Here is an 18,745-nt window from a genome sequence, read left to right as displayed (position 1 = left end):
GAGCCTGATTCCTCCAGCTCCGTTTTTCTTTCTCAAGATTGCTTTGGCTGTTCGGGGTCTTTTGTGTTTCCATACAAATTGTGAAATTTTTTGTTCTAGTTCTGTGAAAAATGCCAGTGGTAGTTTGATACAGATTGCATTGAATCTGTAGATTGCTTTGGGTAGTATAGTCATTTTCACAATGTTGATTCTTCCAATCCAAGAACATGGTATATCTCTCCATCTGTTTGTATCATCTTTGATTTCTTTCATCAGTGTCTTATAGTTTTCTGCATACAAGTCTTTTGCCTCCTTAGGTAGGTTTATTCCTAGGTATTTTATTCTTTTTGTTGCAATGGTATATGGGAGTTTTGGGGGCTTTTTTTTTTTTTTTTAAGTGTTTATGAGTGAACTTTCTCCTGGTATTGACCCAATAGAAAGACCAAAGCTGTAAGGTGGAATGGTATATGATGCAAAAATGGGAAAGATGGGATAGATTGAGAAAATGTAATCTGAAAATTAGCAGATGTCTGAGAACTCCACTATAAACCTAAGATAAATTAAAAGATGAGTTTAATAGCCTGAGATAAAGTTTCCCTAATGTTCAAGCCTATAGATGGGTAGTGGGGGAGTAGGTGGGAATGTGAGTTTTAGGGAATTCTAAGTTGTTTGTAATTTTATCATCTGTCTCTCTGTCTTTGTTGGGGGACCTCAGGATCACCCTCAGGTTTGATGATTCACTGGCAGGGCTCACTGCACTCAGAAGGTGTTATACTCATGGTTATGATTTATTACTGTGAAAGGATACAGATCAAAATACTCAAAAGTGAAAAGTCACATGAGGTGAAGTCCAGGAGAAAACAGGAGCAAGCTTCTAGGTGTACTCTCCCAAAGGAGTCACTTGGGAGCACACTTAATTCTCCCCTAAACAGTGTGTGACAATATGTGTGAACTGTTATTGACCAGGGAGGCTGACCTGAACCTTGGTTTCCGGGGTTTCATTGCAGGTCAGTCAGTGTAGGTATGCAGCACAGGAATGTCTGACTTCAGCTTCTTAGATTCTAGCTCTTCCCAGGGCAAAAACAAATGTTCATAAATCACCTTGTCAGGGTCAACTTATCTGGTCAAACAGGTATAGCATAGCCCAGGGCCTCAGGCAAACAAAAACACTCTTAGAGGCACAGTATTTAAAAGGCCCAAAGAATATCTCCCAGAAGACTGCTAAGGGCCAGTCCTAAAGACTGGCCTTTCTTTGAAATGGGCGGGGTTTGAATAACACAGGTTTTCTGATTAAACCTGTCTTGAACACTATTTACTAAACTCCATACTTTAGTTGGATTTCATTAGTTCTTCCTAATGTCCTTTGTCTATTTCAGGATCCCATCTAAGCTATCACATTACATTCAGTTGTCATGTCTTTGGCTTCTCTGGGCTATGACAGTGTTTCTGTTCTTAACAGTTTTGAGGTATACTGCTTAGGTCTTTTTTATAGAATGACCCTCAATTTGAGTTTGGGCTGTTGTTTTCATTACGGTTAGGCTGGGATTATGGGGTTTTGGGAGGAAGACCACTGAAATGAAATGTCATACTCATCATAGCTTAACAAAACTATAAAATTAATTATCTAAGGTAAAACTCCTCCAGCCCCTCAGAAGTACTTAACCAGAATTTAGGCTGATGTGCTGCTTACGTACAGAATTTATACTCAATGGCTCTTAGAACTGTTCTCTTTTCAGTAGTGTCAAGATCTCTAATGTGCATAACTTCAGATTTTTCTAGAGACAGCAGGGAAAAGAACAGTAAGTATGACAGTAACTGATCAAGTCATAGATGAGGGAACCTAAAATGGGTCTGTTTCACCAGATTGAATCTGGAATGATAACGAGTCAGGTCCCTCAGTATGACTCTGTCATTATTCTCATGCATCTCTTCCTTCCCCAGGATGAACTAGAAGCCAGTATTAGGGGCTACAAATGGTTCAGTGTCATTCAGTCTCTTTAGTTGCCTAACTGCTACCTATCTTTCATGCCTGTTTAAATATCAGATCTTCTAGAAAGCTGTATTTAACACTCTAGGACCCTCCAGGCCTATTATGTACTATTTGTAGCACCCCGTACAATTTTTTGTCTAGTCTTTAAATTAAATACTTATTAATGTATTTGTTTAATGTCTGCCTCTCCTTTCAGTCTATAAGCTCCATGATGTAGAGACCATGTCAGTCTTGTTCATTTTTTGTTATCTCACTCTGTATATTCTACCTGTATTCCTAGAGCCTGGCTAAGCACTCAAAACCTAACAGCCTTTTGCACTAAGATAAATATATTTGAGTGAATAAATAAGTGAGTAAATAAATGGATATTTGCTATTAAAACCTCTGTTAGTATACCTATAGGAGTCTGACTTTCTTGTTGATACCTGCAGCAGAGGAGACCCATACTTGTCAGAACTTATAAAAGATGGCACAGTTAGACAACATTTACCATAGGACAGTTAATTTTTTCTCAACAATCTACCACTTAGGCTTGGTCAGTTCTCTGAGACTTGCCTGACCTGTCTCAGTGAACTTAGTATATGCCTAGGATAAATTTCTAGGCATAATTTCTAGGATAAATTTCTAGGCAGAGAAATTTGTCCTAGGCATATAATTTCTCTAGGCAGTCTAATTTCTCTAGGCAGCTTCTTTCTCTAGGATTTTCTTGCGGCATCTTTTGGCCTGATTCTCAAGTTGATCCTGTCCCACTAACATTCATCCCCCTATTACGTGCAGCACATTTAGCAGCCAGGGACCAGCTTTGAGTATGAAGGTAAAATCTTTTATTTTTTTTCTAAATATTGCCCATTAAGACTGTGCTGTAAGGATTGTTTCCTAGTATCTCTTTAACCCTTTTTCAGGGCTTTCTCCTTATATCTGTAGACCTCAAACCAAAACAACATAGAGAATAACCGATGCTCTCTGGCCAGCGGCATTGGTTATTCTCCCCCATGTAGGAACTTCCTTTCTGGGCTGTATCTCAGGACGTAGTCGGGACTGCTTAGGAAGTTTGCTTACATGAGTTTGCTCAGCTTTCTGACAAAGAAGGGCCTCTTCTCTTTGCCTTCTATTTAACAAAAACTTGGAGCATCCCTTTAGCCAGTCATGTCAGCAGAAGATTTTTCTCTATATATATGCAAACATTTTTATTGTCAACCAGCCATCAAAGGAGATTCAGGGGAAATGGTTTGAATTTATGACCCAACTATTTGGACAGATCTGGGCTAGAAAATGTCTTGCAAAGCATATGTATAGCCCTTGTACACAATTACATGTTGGCAACATTTTTTACTAGTTCTGACCACACATGTTGGTTTATTCCTAACTCCCTAAATCTCTCCTGTTTTCCCGATCTCACTTCCTACAGCCTGTCTCCCTGCCATTTCTACCCCTTCTGCTACTTTTTTTTAAAGATAACCCAAGAGAAATGTGCATCTGCCCATTAATTTATTCCTATACCAAACAAACATTGAGCATCTGTAATATACAGGCACTGTGTTAGGAAGATCCTGGTGATACCTACATATATAGCAAAAGAGCTTTTCTGTTTGATTATTATTCACTTATATCACAAATTCCCAAAGACGAATAATCCGAACAAAACTCATTTAAAAACTTTTACTATTTGAAACATTTTTTTCTGGGCCTTTTATATGATTTCTTTTAATTTGGGGGCATTTGGTCATACATTATTTACATGTGTTTGATTTAAAATTCGCTTGAGAAACTTGTGACCATGTGCTTCTTTAGTTCCTGGGCTTGGGGCCCAATCAGTAGAAGCCCTGATCTCTTTCCTCTGTTCCTGTATTTTTCATTTCTTTTATTCATACTCCTTTATCTTTTCCTAGTTCTGCTCTGCCAAATAAGAATGGCAGATGTTACTAACTTTCCTTAAATATTCAAAGCATTTTATGCTGAATGCAGTTAAATTATTCAAGGAATTTGGTAAATTAGGAAAATATAAAATATTTTAATGAGATATGAAGAATTTTCTAGGTAAGACTTTATGTCATTTTCATGGTGTTTTACTTTTTTAAAATTATTGCTGCTATTGTTTTTTTTTTCCTTGTTTAAAGTTTCCATTGTGAGACTTTTCCCTGTTTATTAAACAAAAGTAAGTAGTTTTTTAAAAACTCATTTTGGAAATGATTAACCATTTTTAAGTTGAATTAAGGCAGGAAGTTTTTTGATCTAAGGGGGGCTTATTTAGATAATTACTATTTTATTTATAAGATTTGACTTCATATATAGCCTGCTCTCTAAGCACAGCTCATAGTAAACCTATTAAAGTGGAATTGTAATGTAAATGCTATTTTTTGAAATTGAACTCAGGTTTTAATATAAGCACTAAACTGATTATGAAATCTATAGTTTGAAATTTGGTTAAAATATTTGCCTTTAAGTTGATCATTATTTCCATGTTTTTTGGAATATCTATTTTATTTTTACTTGAATAGTTCCTTTCTTCTTCACCTTAATGTTTCCCTTTATTAATTAGGAATTATAGGAGCATCTGGCTCCCATAGCCTTTATAATATGTTTCAGTGAGATTCTGAAATGTGATTTACTAAAGAAGAGCAAAATCACTTGGATTAGTGGCAATTTGCAATTAGTGACAAAGTTTTGTTGTAGTTTCTTATATTCTTTCTCATCTACTTTTTTTTTAAGCATTCTGTGCTCCTTCCTGTGAAAATATTAAATAGTTCAACCTAGCAATCTTATGCAAAATGGAAGTGAAACAGGAGGGGAAAAGCTGAGTCAAGAAAGAAAAGAGAAGGAAAAAACACTACTTGCTCAGCCCCTTCCACCACACTGTGCAGGGCCTTTCTCCGTGTTACCTGCCTCATGCTCCACTTTACTTTTCAGAGTCTTCCTGTAGTGGGTTTTGTATTTTGTGTGAAGTTTGTATTTTTAATGAATTTGGGGGTGGGGGGGAGAGGCTGTAGATGGTTTATGGTACCATAGTGGAACTGGAATTTTGACTTGTTTTTTTAAGAAACCTCGGTAGAATGTTTTTTTTTAAGCATGGGGAAAAATATTTTGTCTTTCACCTTATAAAGCTAATGGCTTTCACATATTTTTACTTAGATCTCAGAACATATTTTGAACGCTTAACTGCATCCTAATTTTGCTTTGTCTCCATTAAAGAAGCATCTGGAAATGTGTTTTTTTCTTTTGGATCTTAGAGGTGGGTTTTCTCAACTTATTTCTTTCTGCATTATGTAGTATCCCTAGTAATTTGGTATCCTTATGATTTCTTATCAAAATAAATCTACTTTAAATATTTGAATTGTTAAGAAGCTGGTGTATGGCCCAGCAGAGAACTGCCAACCCACGTGCTAGTGCCTGGCTTCTTATCCTTATGTTGGGACTTGTTAGTGTGAAAGAACAAAGTGAAAGGCACTCTTTGTTGCCATGTTTTCTATAAAAATAACACTTTCAAAAGAATGTTTGGGGCTTCCCTGGTGGCGCAGTGGTTGAGAGTCCGCCTGCCGACGCAGGGGACACGGGTTTGTGCCCCGGTCCGGGAAGATCCCACATGCCGCGGAGCGGCTGGGCCCGTGAGCCATGGCCGCTGAGCCTGCGCGTCCGGAGCCTGTGCTCCGCAACGGGAGAGGCCACAACAGTGAGAGGCCCGCGTACCGCAAAAAAAAACCAAAAACAAAAACAAAAGAATTTTTGTGCCTGGCAGTGTAAAACTTGGCACCTAGAAAATAAGAGGATCTTGACTCATAGATGTATAGGGACACTGTGAGTCCTCTGGAGTTACTGAATTCCTCTGTCATAGTAATTCTCCTAGTTCATTCATTTTTATTTTGTCCTCTTGGAATTTTTCCATAAAAGTTTTTTTGTTTTGTTTTAAGCTAATCATCAGGTCTCTGACTTCTGTGGGTGTGCAGGTTGAATTGAGATTTTGTTTTTCGGGTTTTTTGTTTTTTTTTTTTGATTTATGTATTGTTGGATGCTTGCTCAGAAAGTACTGTGGGGTATTTGTGGGGGACATTTCCCTTGGGAAATTTATGTCACTGCGCTGTCTGTGCTTGTTTGACAGCTGTTCTGTCACTTCTAACTTTATTATTAATTCAAAAAGTTATAAAGCCATATGTGAGCAGCTGTTCACTGTTTTCATCAGGACAAAATAAGAAGGCAAGGACCCAAGTATAATATTATCAGGAGTGATTTAGGTTAGATTGTAGGAATAATTTTCTGGCAGTTACAATATAGTGGAACATATTTAAGAGAGTTATAGAATTAAAAATAATTTTAAAGAGCATAAAATAGTATTTGTTGAAAGATGAGAGGACTTGAAAGATGAAATACTGCCTGAAGGTAGGATAGTGAACCAGCTAGTTTGTGAATTCCTGTTCTAGTTCTAGGATTTTATGATTTCATGCTGGCGCTTATTCTCTTACTGACTAATTTTCCCATGACTTTCTGTGCTTTAAGACTCTCCTATGCAATACTATTTTAAAGCCAATTTATATTTATTTTTATTAGGTATCTTAGCTATACAAAGACCCATCACTTATTTGGCATTCAGGTGCTAAATTAAAATGCAAAACTTGTTTGCCCTTATTTTAAGAAATGTAGGAATCAGACAAAAAGAAAAAGAATAGAAAAGTTATGGTAATTAAATATTGTTCATGAAACTACAAATGTAATGGCTTGATTGTCCTTTATCTTTTGTCACTAGTCCTTTAAAATATGACTATTCATTGTAATCATCTTTCAGACATTTAAATAAAATAATAATAATACCTACCTAGTATTTATTAGTTAACATGTGCCAGGCAAAGTGCAGTTAATGGAATATTTACTGTTTGATTCTCACAATAATCCTGAGAGCTTAGGTTTTATTGTCCCCTATTACAGATGAGAAAGAAGTTTAGAGAGATGAAGCAAATTGCCCAAAGTGATACAGTAACTAGTAATTTCGTACAAAAAAAAGTATGAAGTTTTAAAAACGCAGAATATAGAATTGTGTATATATTATGATCTCAATGAAAACTCATGCACAGGCATTTGAAAGACTAGAAGGTACTACACCAAAATACTAAAAATCGTTACTTTTAGGTGTTGGGGAAATAGGTAATTCTTATATTGTCCTTTGTAATTTCTTATAGGCTGTACTTATATAATGGCTATCCTCATAGACATATGAGGTGGGAATTGCTATTATTACTTTCATATTCTAACAGCTTGACGTAAGTCTTTCATGTATGCAACATTTTCCAAATCTCTGTCCTCACTATCTCACATATTTAAGAACATCTTAACCTATTTTATATTTTTTTCAGTAGTTTTTGTATTAATTTGTGTGAAGACAGATATTTTATGTCTTTAGACAAAGACTGTGTTTTTAAAAATACTTTTCTTATTCCTCTTTCTAGATTAAAAATATTTGGAGATATTATTTCACTTACCTTTGTGCGCTTACAGTCTCTAAGACAAGTTGAGCACATAGAACACATTTCCCAAAGTTTATTGAATTTCTTTCCCTTGTAAATTCCAACCACGGTACAGTAATTGGAAACTAATTCCTTAATTTTCAAATATGTTTTTTTTCTCTTTTAATGTAACTTTCATTTACACAATTGCCCAAGTCTGAGTCCTGACTGTTACCCTTGATTTCATTTCCTTTTTTTACCGTCTCCTCTCCAAATCTCATTAATTATCAAGACTCATTGATTAGCCTTGTTTAATATAGTTTTTATCCTTTTTTGTTTTCTCCATAGCCCTACTGCTACTACAGTAGTGCAGATAACCACAGTCTCTTATAGGAATTACTGTAGAAGCCTCTCCTCCTCACCCTCCCAATTCTAATCCCCACTCTACTTTATAACCACAGTGGTCTTCCAGCAGTCTGATCCTGTCATTTCACTGATTAAATCGCTCTCCATTGCTCTCAGGATAAAGTCTAACTTTCTTGATGTTTTATGAGTATTCAAGGTCTGATAGCTCCATATGCTGGCTAACCTCTTTTGTTTCTACTCCTCTTCCGGCTCTCTAAATTCTAGCCATACTGAATTACTTTTTTTTTTTTAACATCTTTATTGGGGTATAATTGCTTTACAATGGTGTGTTAGTTTCTGCTTTATAACAAAGTGAATCAGTTATACATATACACACGTTCCCACATCTATTCCCTCTTGCGTCTCCCTCCCTCCCACCCCTCCAGGCGGTCACAAAGCACCGAGCCGATATCCCTGTGCCATGCGGCTGCTTCCCACTAGCTATCTACCTTACGTTTGTTAGTGTATATATGTCCATGCCTCCCTCTTGCCCTGTCACAGTTCTCCCTTCCCCTTCCCCATATCCTCAAGTCCATTCTCCAGTAGGTCTGTGTCTTTATTCCTGTCTTACCCCTAGGTTCTTCATGACATTTTTTTTTCTTAAATTCCATATATATGTGTTAGCATACGGTATTTGTCTTTTTCTTTCTGACTTACTTCACTCTGTATGACAGACTCTAGGTCCATCCACCTCATTACAAATAGCTCAATTTCGTTTCCTTTTATGGCTGAGTAATATTCCATTGTATATATGTGCCACATCTTCTTTATCCATTCATCCGACGATGGGCACTTAGGTTGTTTCCATCTCCGGGCTATTGTAAATAGAGCTGCGATGAACATGTTGGTACATGACTCTTTTTGAATTTTGGTTTTCTCAGGGTATATGCCCAGTAGTGGGATTGCTGGGTCATATGGTAGTTCTATTTGTAGTTTTTTAAGGAACCTCCATACTGTTCTCCATAGTGGCTGAACCAATTCACATTCCCACCAGCAGTGCAAGAGTGTTCCCTTTTCTCCACACCCTCTCCAGCATTTATTGTTTCTAGATTTTTTGATGATGGCCATTCTGACTGGTGTGAGATGATATCTCATTGTAGTTTTGAGTTGCATTTCTCTAATGATTAATGATGTTGAGCATTCTTTCATGTGTGTTTGTTGGCAGTCTGTATATCTTCTTTGGAGAAATGTCTATTTAGGTCTTCTGCCCATGTTTGGATTGGGTTGTTTGTTTTTTTGTTATTGAGCTGCATGAGCTGCTTGTAAATTTTGGAGATTAATCCTTTGTCAGTTGCTTCATTTGCAAATATTTTCTCCCATTCTGAGGGTTGTCTTTTGGTCTTGTTTATGGTTTCCTTTGCTGTGCAAAAGCTTTGACGTTTCATTAGGTCCCATTTGTTTATTTTTGTTTTTATTTCCATTTCTCTAGGAGGTGGGTCAAAAAGGATCTTGCTGTGATTTATGTCATAGAGTGTTCTGCCTATGTTTTCCTCTAAGAGTTTGATAGTTTCTGGCCTTACATTTAGGTCTTTAATCCCTTTTGAGCTCATTTTTGTGTATGGTGTTAGGGAGTGATCTAATCTCATACTTCTACATGTACCTGTCCAGTTTTCCCAGCACCACTTATTGAAGAGGTTGTCATTTCTCCACTGTACATTCCTGCCACCTTTATCAAAGATAAGGTGTCCATATGTGCATGGGTTTATCTCTGGGCTTTCTATCCTGTTCCATTGATCTATCTTTCTGTTTTTGTGCCAGTACCATACTGTCTTGATTACTGTAGCTTTGTAGTATAGTCTGAAGTCAGGGAACCTGATTCCTCCAGCTCCGTTTTTCGTTCTCAAGATTGCTTTGGCTATTCGGGGTCTTTTGTGTTTCCATACAAATTGTGAAATTTTTTGTTCTAGTTCTGTGAAAAATGCCAGTGGTAGTTTGATAGGGATTGCATTGAATCTATAGATTGCTTTGGGCAGTAGAGTCATTTTCACAATGTTGATTCTTCCAATCCAAGAACATGGTATATCTCTCCATCTATTTGTATCATCTTTAATTTCTTTCATCAGTGTCTTATAATTTTCTGCATACAGGTCTTTTGTCTCCTTAGGTAGGTTTATTCCTAGATATTTTATTCTTTTTGTTTCAATGGTAAATGGGAGTGTTTTCTTGATTTCACTTTCAGATTATTCATCACTAGTATATAGGAATGCCAGAGATTTCTGTGCATTAATTTTGTATCCTGCTACTTTACCAAATTCATTGATTAGCTCTAGTAGTTTTCTCGTAGCATCTTTAGGATTCTCTATGTATAGTGTCATGTCATCTGCAAACAGTGACAGCTTTACTTCTTTTCCGATTTGGATTCCTTTTATTTCCTTTTCTTCTCTGATTGCTGTGGCTAAAACTTCCAAAACTATGTTGAATAATAGTGGTGAGAGTGGGCAACCTTGTCTTGTTCCTGATCTTAGTGGAAACGCTTTCAGTTTTTCACCATTGAGGATGATGTTGGCTGTGGGCTTGTCATATATGGCCTTCATTCTGTTGAGGAAAGTTCCCTCTATGCCTACTTTCTGCAGGGTTTTTATCATAAATGGGTGTTGAATTTCGTCAAAAGCTTTCTCTGCATCTATTGAGATGATCATATGGTTTTTCTCCTTCAATTTGTTAATATGGTTTATCACATTGATAGATTTGCATATATTGAAGAATCCTTGCATTCCTGGAATAAACCCCACTTGATTGTGGTGTATGATCCTTTTAATGTGCTGTTGGATTCTGTTTGCTAGTAGTTTGCTGAGGATTTTTGCATCTATGTTCATCAGTGATATTGGCTTGTAGTATTCTTTCTTTGTGACACCCTTGTCTGGTTTTGGTCTCTAGGTGATGGTGGCCTCGTAGAAGGAATTTGGGAGTGTTCCTCCCTCTGCTATATTTTGGAAGAGTTTGAGAAGGATAGCTGTTAGCTCTTCTCTAAATGTTTGATAGAATTTGCCTGTGAAGCCATCTGGTCCTGGGCTTTTGTTTGTTGGAAGATTTTTAATCACAGTTTCCATTTCAATGTTTGTGATTGGTCTGTTCATATTTTCTATTTCTTCCGATTCAGTCTTGGCAGTTTATGCATGTCTAAGAATTTGTCCATTTCTTCCAGATTGTCCATTTTATTGGCATAGAGTTGCTTGTAGTAATCTCTCATGATCTTTTGTATTTCTGCAGTGTCAATTATTACTTCTCCTTTTTCACTTCTAATTCTATTGATTTGAGTCGTCTCCCTTTTTTTCTTGATGAGTCAGGCTAATGGTTTCTCTATTTTGTTTATCTTCTTAAAGAACCATCTTTTAGTTTTATTGATCTTTGCTATTGTTTCCTTCATTTCTTTTTCATTTATTTCTGATCTGATCTTTATGATTTCTTTCCTTCTGCTAACTTTGGGGTTTTTTTGTTCTTCTTTCTGTAATTGCTTGAGGTGCAAGGTTAGGTTGTTTATTCGAGATGTTTCCTGCTTCTTAAGGTGGGCTTGTATTGCTATAAACTTCCCTCTTAGAACTGCTTTTGCTACATCCCATAGGTTTTGGGTCGTTGTGTCTCCATTGTCATTTGTTTCTAGGTATTTTTTGATTTCCTCTTTGATTTCTTCAGTGATCACTTCATTATTAAGTAGTGTATTGTTTAGCCTCCATGTGTTTGTATTTTTTACAAATCTTTTCCTGTAATTGATATCTAGTCTCATGGCGTTGTGGTCGGAAAAGATACTTGATACAATTTCAATTTTCTTAAGGCTTGATTTGTGACCCAAGATATGATCTATCCTGGAGAATGTTCCATGAGCACTTGAGAGAAATGTGTATTCTGTTGTTTTTGGATGGAGTGTCCTATAAATATCAATTAAGTCCATCTTGTTTAATGTATCATTTAAAGCTTGTGTTTCCTTATTTATTTTCATTTTGGATGATCTGTTCATTGGTGAAAGTGGGGTGTTGAAGTCCCCTACTATGAATGTGTTACCGTCAATTTCCCCTCTTATGGCTGTTAGTATTTGCTTTATGTATTGAGGTGCTCCTATGTTGGGTGCATAAATATTTACAATTGTTATATCTTCTTCTTGGATCGATCCCTTGATCATTATGTAGTGTCCTTCTTTGTCTCTTCTAATAGTCTTTATTTTAAAGTCTATTTTGTGTGATATGAGAATTGCTACTCCAGCTTTCTTTTGGTTTCCATTTGCATGGAATATCTTTTTCCATCCCCTTACTTGCAGTCTGTATGTGTCTCTAGGTCTGAAGTGGGTCTCTTGTAGACAGCATATATAAGGGTCTTGTTTTTGTATCCACTCAGCCAATCTGTGTCTTTTGGTGGGAGCATTTAGTCCATTTACATTTAAGGTAATTATTGATATGTATGTTTCTGTTCCCATTTTCTAAATTGTTTTGGGTTCGTTATTATAGGTCTTTTCCTTCACTTGTGTTTCTTGTCTAGAGAAGTTCCTTTAGCATTTGTTGTAAAGCTGGTTTGGTGGTGCTGAACTCTCTCAGCTTTTGCTTGTCTGTAAAGGTTTTAATTTCTCCATCAAATCTGAATGAGACCCTTGCTGGGTAGAGTAATCTTGGTTGCAGGTTTTTCTCCTTCATCACTTTCAGTATGTCCTGCCAGTCCCTTCTGGCTTGTAGGGTTTCTGCTGAGAGATCAGCCATTAACCTTATGGGGATTCCCTGTGTGTTATTTGTTGTTTTTCCCTTGCTGCTTTTAATATGCTTTCTTTGTATTTAATTTTTGACAGTTTGATTAATATGTGTCTTGGCATATTTCTCCTTGTATTTATCCTGTATGGGACTCTCTGTGCTTCCTGGACTTGATTAACTATTTCCTTTCCCATGTTAGGGAAGTTTTCAACTATAATCTCTTCAAATATTTTCTCAGTCCCTTTCTTTTTCTCTTCTTCTTCTGGAACCCCTATAATTCGAATGTTGGTGCGTTTAATGTTGTCCCAGAGGTCTGTGAGACTGTCCTCAGTTCTTTTCATTTTTTTTTCTTTATTCTGCTCTGCAGTAGTTATTTCCACTATTTTATCTTCCAGGTCACTTATCCATTCTTCTGCCTCAGTTTTTCTGCTATTGATCCCATCTAGAGTACTTTTAATTTCATTTATTGTGTTGTTCGTCGTTGCTAGTTTCATCTTTATTTCTTCTAGGTCCTTGTTAAATGTTTCTTGCATTTTGTCCATTCTATTTCCAAGATTTTGGATCATCTTTACTATCATTATTCTGAATTCTTTTTCAGGTAGACTGCCAACTACCTCTTCATTTGTTAGGTCTGGTGCATTTTTATCTTGCTTCTTCATCTGCTGTGTGTTTTTCTGTCTTCTCATTTTGCTTATCTTACTGTGTTTGGGGTCTCCTTTTTGCAGGCTGCAGGTTCGTAGTTCCCGTTATTTTTGATGTGTGTCTCCAGTGGCTATGGTTGGTTCAGTGGGTTGTGTAGGCTTCCTGGTGGAGGGGACTAGTGCCTGTGTTGTGGTGGATGAGGCTAGATCTTGTCTCTCTAGTGGGCAGGTCCACGTCTGGTGGTGTGTTTTGGGGTGTCTGTGGCCTTATTATGATTTTAGGCAGCCTCTCTGCTAATGGGTGGGGTTGTGTTCCTGTTTTGCTAGCTGTTTGGCATAGGTTGTCCAGCACTGTAGCTTACTGGTCGTTGAGTGAAGCTGGGTGCTGGTGTTAACATGGAGGTCTCTGGGAGATTTTCGCCGTTTGATATTATATGGAGCTGGGAGGTCTCTTGTTGACCAGTGTCCTGAAGTTGGATCTCCCACCTCAGAGGCAGAGCCCTGACTCCTGGCTGGAGCAGCAAGAGCCTTTCATCCACACGGCTCAGAATAAAAGGGAGAGAAAGTAGAGAGAATTAGTAGAGGTAGGAAGAAAGAAAGAAAGAAAGAAAGGAAGGAGGGAAGAAGAAAAGAAGGAAAGAAGGCAAGAAGGAAAGAACGGAGGGAGGGAGGGAGGAAGGAAGGAAGGAAAAGAGAAGGAAAGAAGGTACAGTAAAATAAAATAAAGTATAATAAAGTTACTGAATTAAAAAATAATTATTTAGAAAAAAAAAGGAACGGATAGAGCCTTAGGACAAATGGTGGAAGCAAAGCTATACAGACGAAATCGTACACAGAAGCATGCACATACACCCTCACAAAAAGAGGTAAAGGGGAAAAAATCATAGATCTTGCTCTCAAAGTCCACCTCCTCAATTTGGGATGATTCCTTGTCTAAAGGAGGGAAGGAAGGAAGGAAGGAGGGAAGGAAGGAAAGAAAGAAAGAAAGAAAGAAAGAAAGAAAGAAAGAAAAGTATGATAGAGTTATTAAAATTAATTATTAAGAAAAAATTTAAAAAAAAAGGACGGATAGAACCCTAGGACAAATGGTGGAAGCAAAGCTATACAGACAAGATCTCACACAGAAGCATACACATACACATTCACAAAAAGAGGAAAAGGGGAAAAAATCATACATCTTGCTCTGAAAGTCCACCTCTTCAATTTGGGATGACTCGTTGTCTATTCAGGTATTCCACAGATGCAGGTACATCAAGTTGATTGTGGAGCTTTAATCCGCTGCTTCTGAGGCTGCTGGGAGAGATTTCCCTTTCTCTTCTTTGTTCTCACGGCTCACAGGGGCTCAGCTTTGGATTTGGCCCTGCCTCTGCGTGTAGGTCGCTGGAGGGCGTCTGTTTTTTGCTCAGACAGGACGGGGTTTAAGGAGCCGCTGATTCGGGGGCTCTGGGGCACTCAGGCCGGGTGTGGGGGGGGGAGGGAGGGGCACTGCGTGCGGGCCGGGCCTGCGGCGGCAGAGGCCGGCATGACGTTGCACCAGCCTGAGGCGCGCCGTGCGTTCTCCCGCGGAGGAAGTTGTCCTTGGATCCCGGGACCCTGGCAGTGGCGGGCTGCACAGGCTCCGCGGAAGAGGGGTGTGGATAGTGACCTGTGCTCGCACACAGGCCCCTTGGTGGCGGCAGCAGTAGCCTTAGCGTCTCCCGCGCGTCCTTGGGGTCCCTGCTTTTCGCCGTGGCTCGCGCCCGTCTCTGGGGTCCGCGCTTTTAGCCGGCTCGCGCCCGTCTCTGGAGTTCCTTTAAGCAGCGCTCTTAAACCCCTCCCCTCGCGCACCAGGAAACAAAGAGGGAAGAAAAAGTCTCTTGCCTCCTCGGCAGGTGCAGACTTTTCCCCGCCAATCCCAGTCCTCTCCCAGCGCTCCCACCGAAGCCCGAGCCTCAGCTCGCAGCCCCGCCCGCCCCGGCGGGTGAGCAGACAAGCCTCTCGGGCTGGGAGTGCTGGTCGGCACCGATCCTCTGTGCGGGAATCTCTCCGCTTTGCCCTCTGCACCCCTGTTCCTGAATTACTTTTATTTAGTTCTCCTAATGTATAATGCTTTTTTTTTTACCTTTGTCTTCTCCACGGCATTTGCTGTTACTTTCAGCTGACTAATTTCTGTGTTTATTAGATCCCACCTCATATGTCACTTCTGAAAAGCTTTTCCAGACCGTCCATTTAAACTCTGTGACTACCCTTTTAGCATATACCAGGCTTTATAGTAATTGCATAATTATGAAAGTATGCCTTTTTAAGGAAATATTCCATCAGGTCAAAAACTCAGTATGGACAGGAACTATTTTGTTCCCAGGAACCAGCATAGTATGAAATAGGCATTTAGTCAGTATTTAATAGATTGATTGATGTTTCTGCAGATGACTTTGCCTCAGATTTTCCTGAGAGTCTAGAGATGTTCTGACATAATGCCCTTAGCTCCCTGCTTTCCTGCCAGTCTTAAACTTTTTATCTTTATCTTTTACTCTCCTTTCCTATCACTGCTTGGGGGGATAAATACTTAACTGAAATATAAAGTGGAAAATATAAGTGCAGTAGAAGTAGAGGGGTACTAACTAGCTTTCAAAAAGTTTAGTGATGAGAAAGTTTAGTGAGGAGGTATAATATTAGGTAGAAATAATATCAAAGTAAGGTTGTTTAGAAGGATGGGGAGAAAAAGGAAATATTTGTAGGCTGAGGAAAAAATATAGTGAAGAATATAATTAAAGCAGGAATAGAGGGAGACAGTTGGTGAAGCAAGAGCCCCGAAGGTCAGGAGATAGGAAGGGGATAGGATTGTTTCACTTTTCTGCTGGTTCTTACAGCCTTCAGGGCAATGGACCAACTCCTCAGTATAGACTACTAGTCCATGCAGTGGCATTGGTGTTTTGGCCTGTTCCATGTCCAGTGAACATTCAGTTTTCTGGTAAGAGCATCTTAATTTCTCTTGAGGAACACACCTTCTTCAGCTCCTGGTCCAGCTGACACTGTTTGCTACTATTCCCTGATCCCTAACTAAAGAGATCATTTTTTATGATAGGGACTTCCTTTTATTTTGGTGATTTCCATGTGTGTTCCAAGTGAGTTTAATATATTAGGTTCTTTTAAATGACTCTTTTTAAAGATTTTTTTAAAAGACTGATTAAAAACCAAACTCACTCAAATGTATTAAATACCAAATTTTATCATATTGCCAGGTTTATTTAGTTTCATATATATCTGAGAAAAACATCCTCCTAGCCATTTATAGGCATATCATTGAATTTTGTTTTAAATGCTATTAATTAGGAAGGATATAGTTATGTACTAATCTTGAAAATTTTATCTGTATGTGTGCTTATTAAATTAGCTTAACTAAATATTCTGCTATAGTACTCAAGGTATAACTCAAATATGCTCCAAGGTATGGAATAGCTGTTTCTCATGGAGCATGTTCTCCAACAGAGCATGCTGTTCTCATTGTATAATAGTTGCATAGTAACAACTGAATGGGTATCATGCAGCATCATAACAATAACATAGTGTAATTTTAGTTCTTATAAGTTGCTTCCCTGACTTGTGTATCTATGATAGTTATAAATACAGCTTTTATCCATTATATATATATATATATATACACATACTGTCCCTCTATGTATGTATGTATGCATGTGTATGCCTGTATGTATGTGTATGCATGTATGTGTGTATTGTGTGTATGTATATATGCCACTCTTAAAAGGCATAAAAATAAACTCTACAGATCGAATTAAACCACTATCCAGTAACCTCATTGCCAGATCTACTGACCATTTCTTTTTAATTCTTTCTACTTTCTGATCTATTAATTTTTAATAGTTGTTGACTACCCTCCTTAAAAATTTCTTCCCAGAATGTTTATTTTCATGAGAGATATGCTAAAGTATTTATAAGTGTCATACCTGCAGCCTACTTTAAAGGTTCAACAGAAAATTTAAAAATTGATAGTGTCTGGCCTTACATTTAGGTCTTTAATCCATTTTGAGTTTATTTTTGTGTATGGTGTTAGGGAGTGTTCTAATTTCATTCTTTTACATGTAGCTGTCCAGTTTTCCCAGCACCACTTATTGAAGAGGCTGTCTTTTCTCCATGTTATATTCTTGCCTCCTTTATCAAAAATAAGGTGACCATATGTGCATGGGTTTGTCTCTGGGCTTTCTATCCTGTTCTATTGATCTATATTTCTGTTTTTGTGCCAGTACCACACTATCTTGATTACTGTAGCTTTGTAGTATAGTCTCAAGTCTGGGTGCCTGATTCTTCCAGCTCCGTTTTTCTTTCTCAAGATTGCTTTGGCTATTCGGGGTCTTTTGTGTTTCCATACAAATTGTGAAATTTTTTGTTCTAGTTCTGTGAAAAATGCCATTGGTAGTTTGATAGGGATTGCATTCAATCTGTAGATTGCTTTGGGTAGTATAGTCATTTTCACAATGTTGATTCTTCCAATACAAGAACATGATATATCTCTCCATCTGTTTGTATTATCTTTAATTTCTTTCATCAGTGTCTTATAGTTTTCTGCATACAGGTCTTTTGTCTCCTTAGGTAGGTTTATTCCTAGGTATCCAAAAATGTGCAGAAGACCTAAATAGACATTTTTCCAAAGAAGATATACAGATTGCCACAAACACATGAAAGGATGCTCAACATCACTAATCATTAGAGAAATGCAAATCAAAACTACAATGAGATATCACCTCACACCAGTCAGGATGGCCATCATCAAAAAATCTACAAACAGGGCTTCCCTGGTGGCGCAGTGGTTGAGAGTCCGCCTGCCAATGCAGGGGACACAGGTTCACGCCCTGGTCCTGGAAGATCCCACATGCCGCGGAGTGGCTGGGCCCATGAGCCATGGCCACTGAGCCTGCGCATCCGGAGCCTGTGCTCTGCAACGGGAGAGGCCACAACAGTGAGAGGCCCGCGTACCGCAAAAGAAAAAAAAATGCTGGAGAGGGTGTGGAGAAAAGGGAACCCCCTTTTTTTGGACCTCTCACTGGCCTCTATCTGACATTGTCCCTATTTTCACATTTCTGGATCTCATCCATGCTTCAAGAGTTGGCTTTCAGATTTGCCTTCCAGCTGGGAATAATCTTTTCTTCCTGGGAAGTCCCAAAGTCTTTTTCTGTTTCTTTGTTATTGTGGTTAGTATGCTTTCCATTGTACTATAGTTATTTATGTGCAAGTTACTGGTAGTTGTTAAGTTCTTTAAGGTATGGATTTATGTCTTATCTATTTCCTGTGTACACTATATGGTACGTAGTTCTCAATGAATATTTATTAAGTAAATATCTAAAGAGCTATCTTGTTTGGGGGGCCTTTTGGGGGGAACAAAATTTTGAGGATTCTTTATTAATATACCAAAAGCAGAAAAGAGTACATGTTCCATAAGGACCTACAGAAGATATTTAAAAGTAATTTTGCTAAAAAAGAAATACATGAACTTAGATATATAGATGAGACCTTGGATCACTGATTCAAACCATTTTCAAACAGATGAAAGCTAGTTTTTACAGCCACATAGAATAGAATATAGACTTATCAGAATGTTCAATTGTTGAACCAGTTACTTATACAAGTCCTGGC

The 18,745-nt window shown here is 38.1% G+C and overlaps 1 protein-coding gene across 1 annotated transcript in view; it reads left to right on the top strand.

The window, feature by feature from the left end:
- Positions 1-18,745, top strand: part of AFG2A (AFG2 AAA ATPase homolog A) — a 343,384-nt gene that overhangs the window by 61,536 nt on the left and 263,103 nt on the right. The window lies entirely within an intron of this gene.

The sequence above is a fragment of the Leucopleurus acutus genome (assembly GCF_964270905.1).
Source record: "Leucopleurus acutus genome assembly, chromosome: 4".
Lineage (NCBI taxonomy): Eukaryota > Metazoa > Chordata > Mammalia > Artiodactyla > Delphinidae > Leucopleurus > Leucopleurus acutus.
Note: the sequence above shows the minus strand (reverse complement) of the source record. Positions and strands in the feature narration are given on the sequence as shown.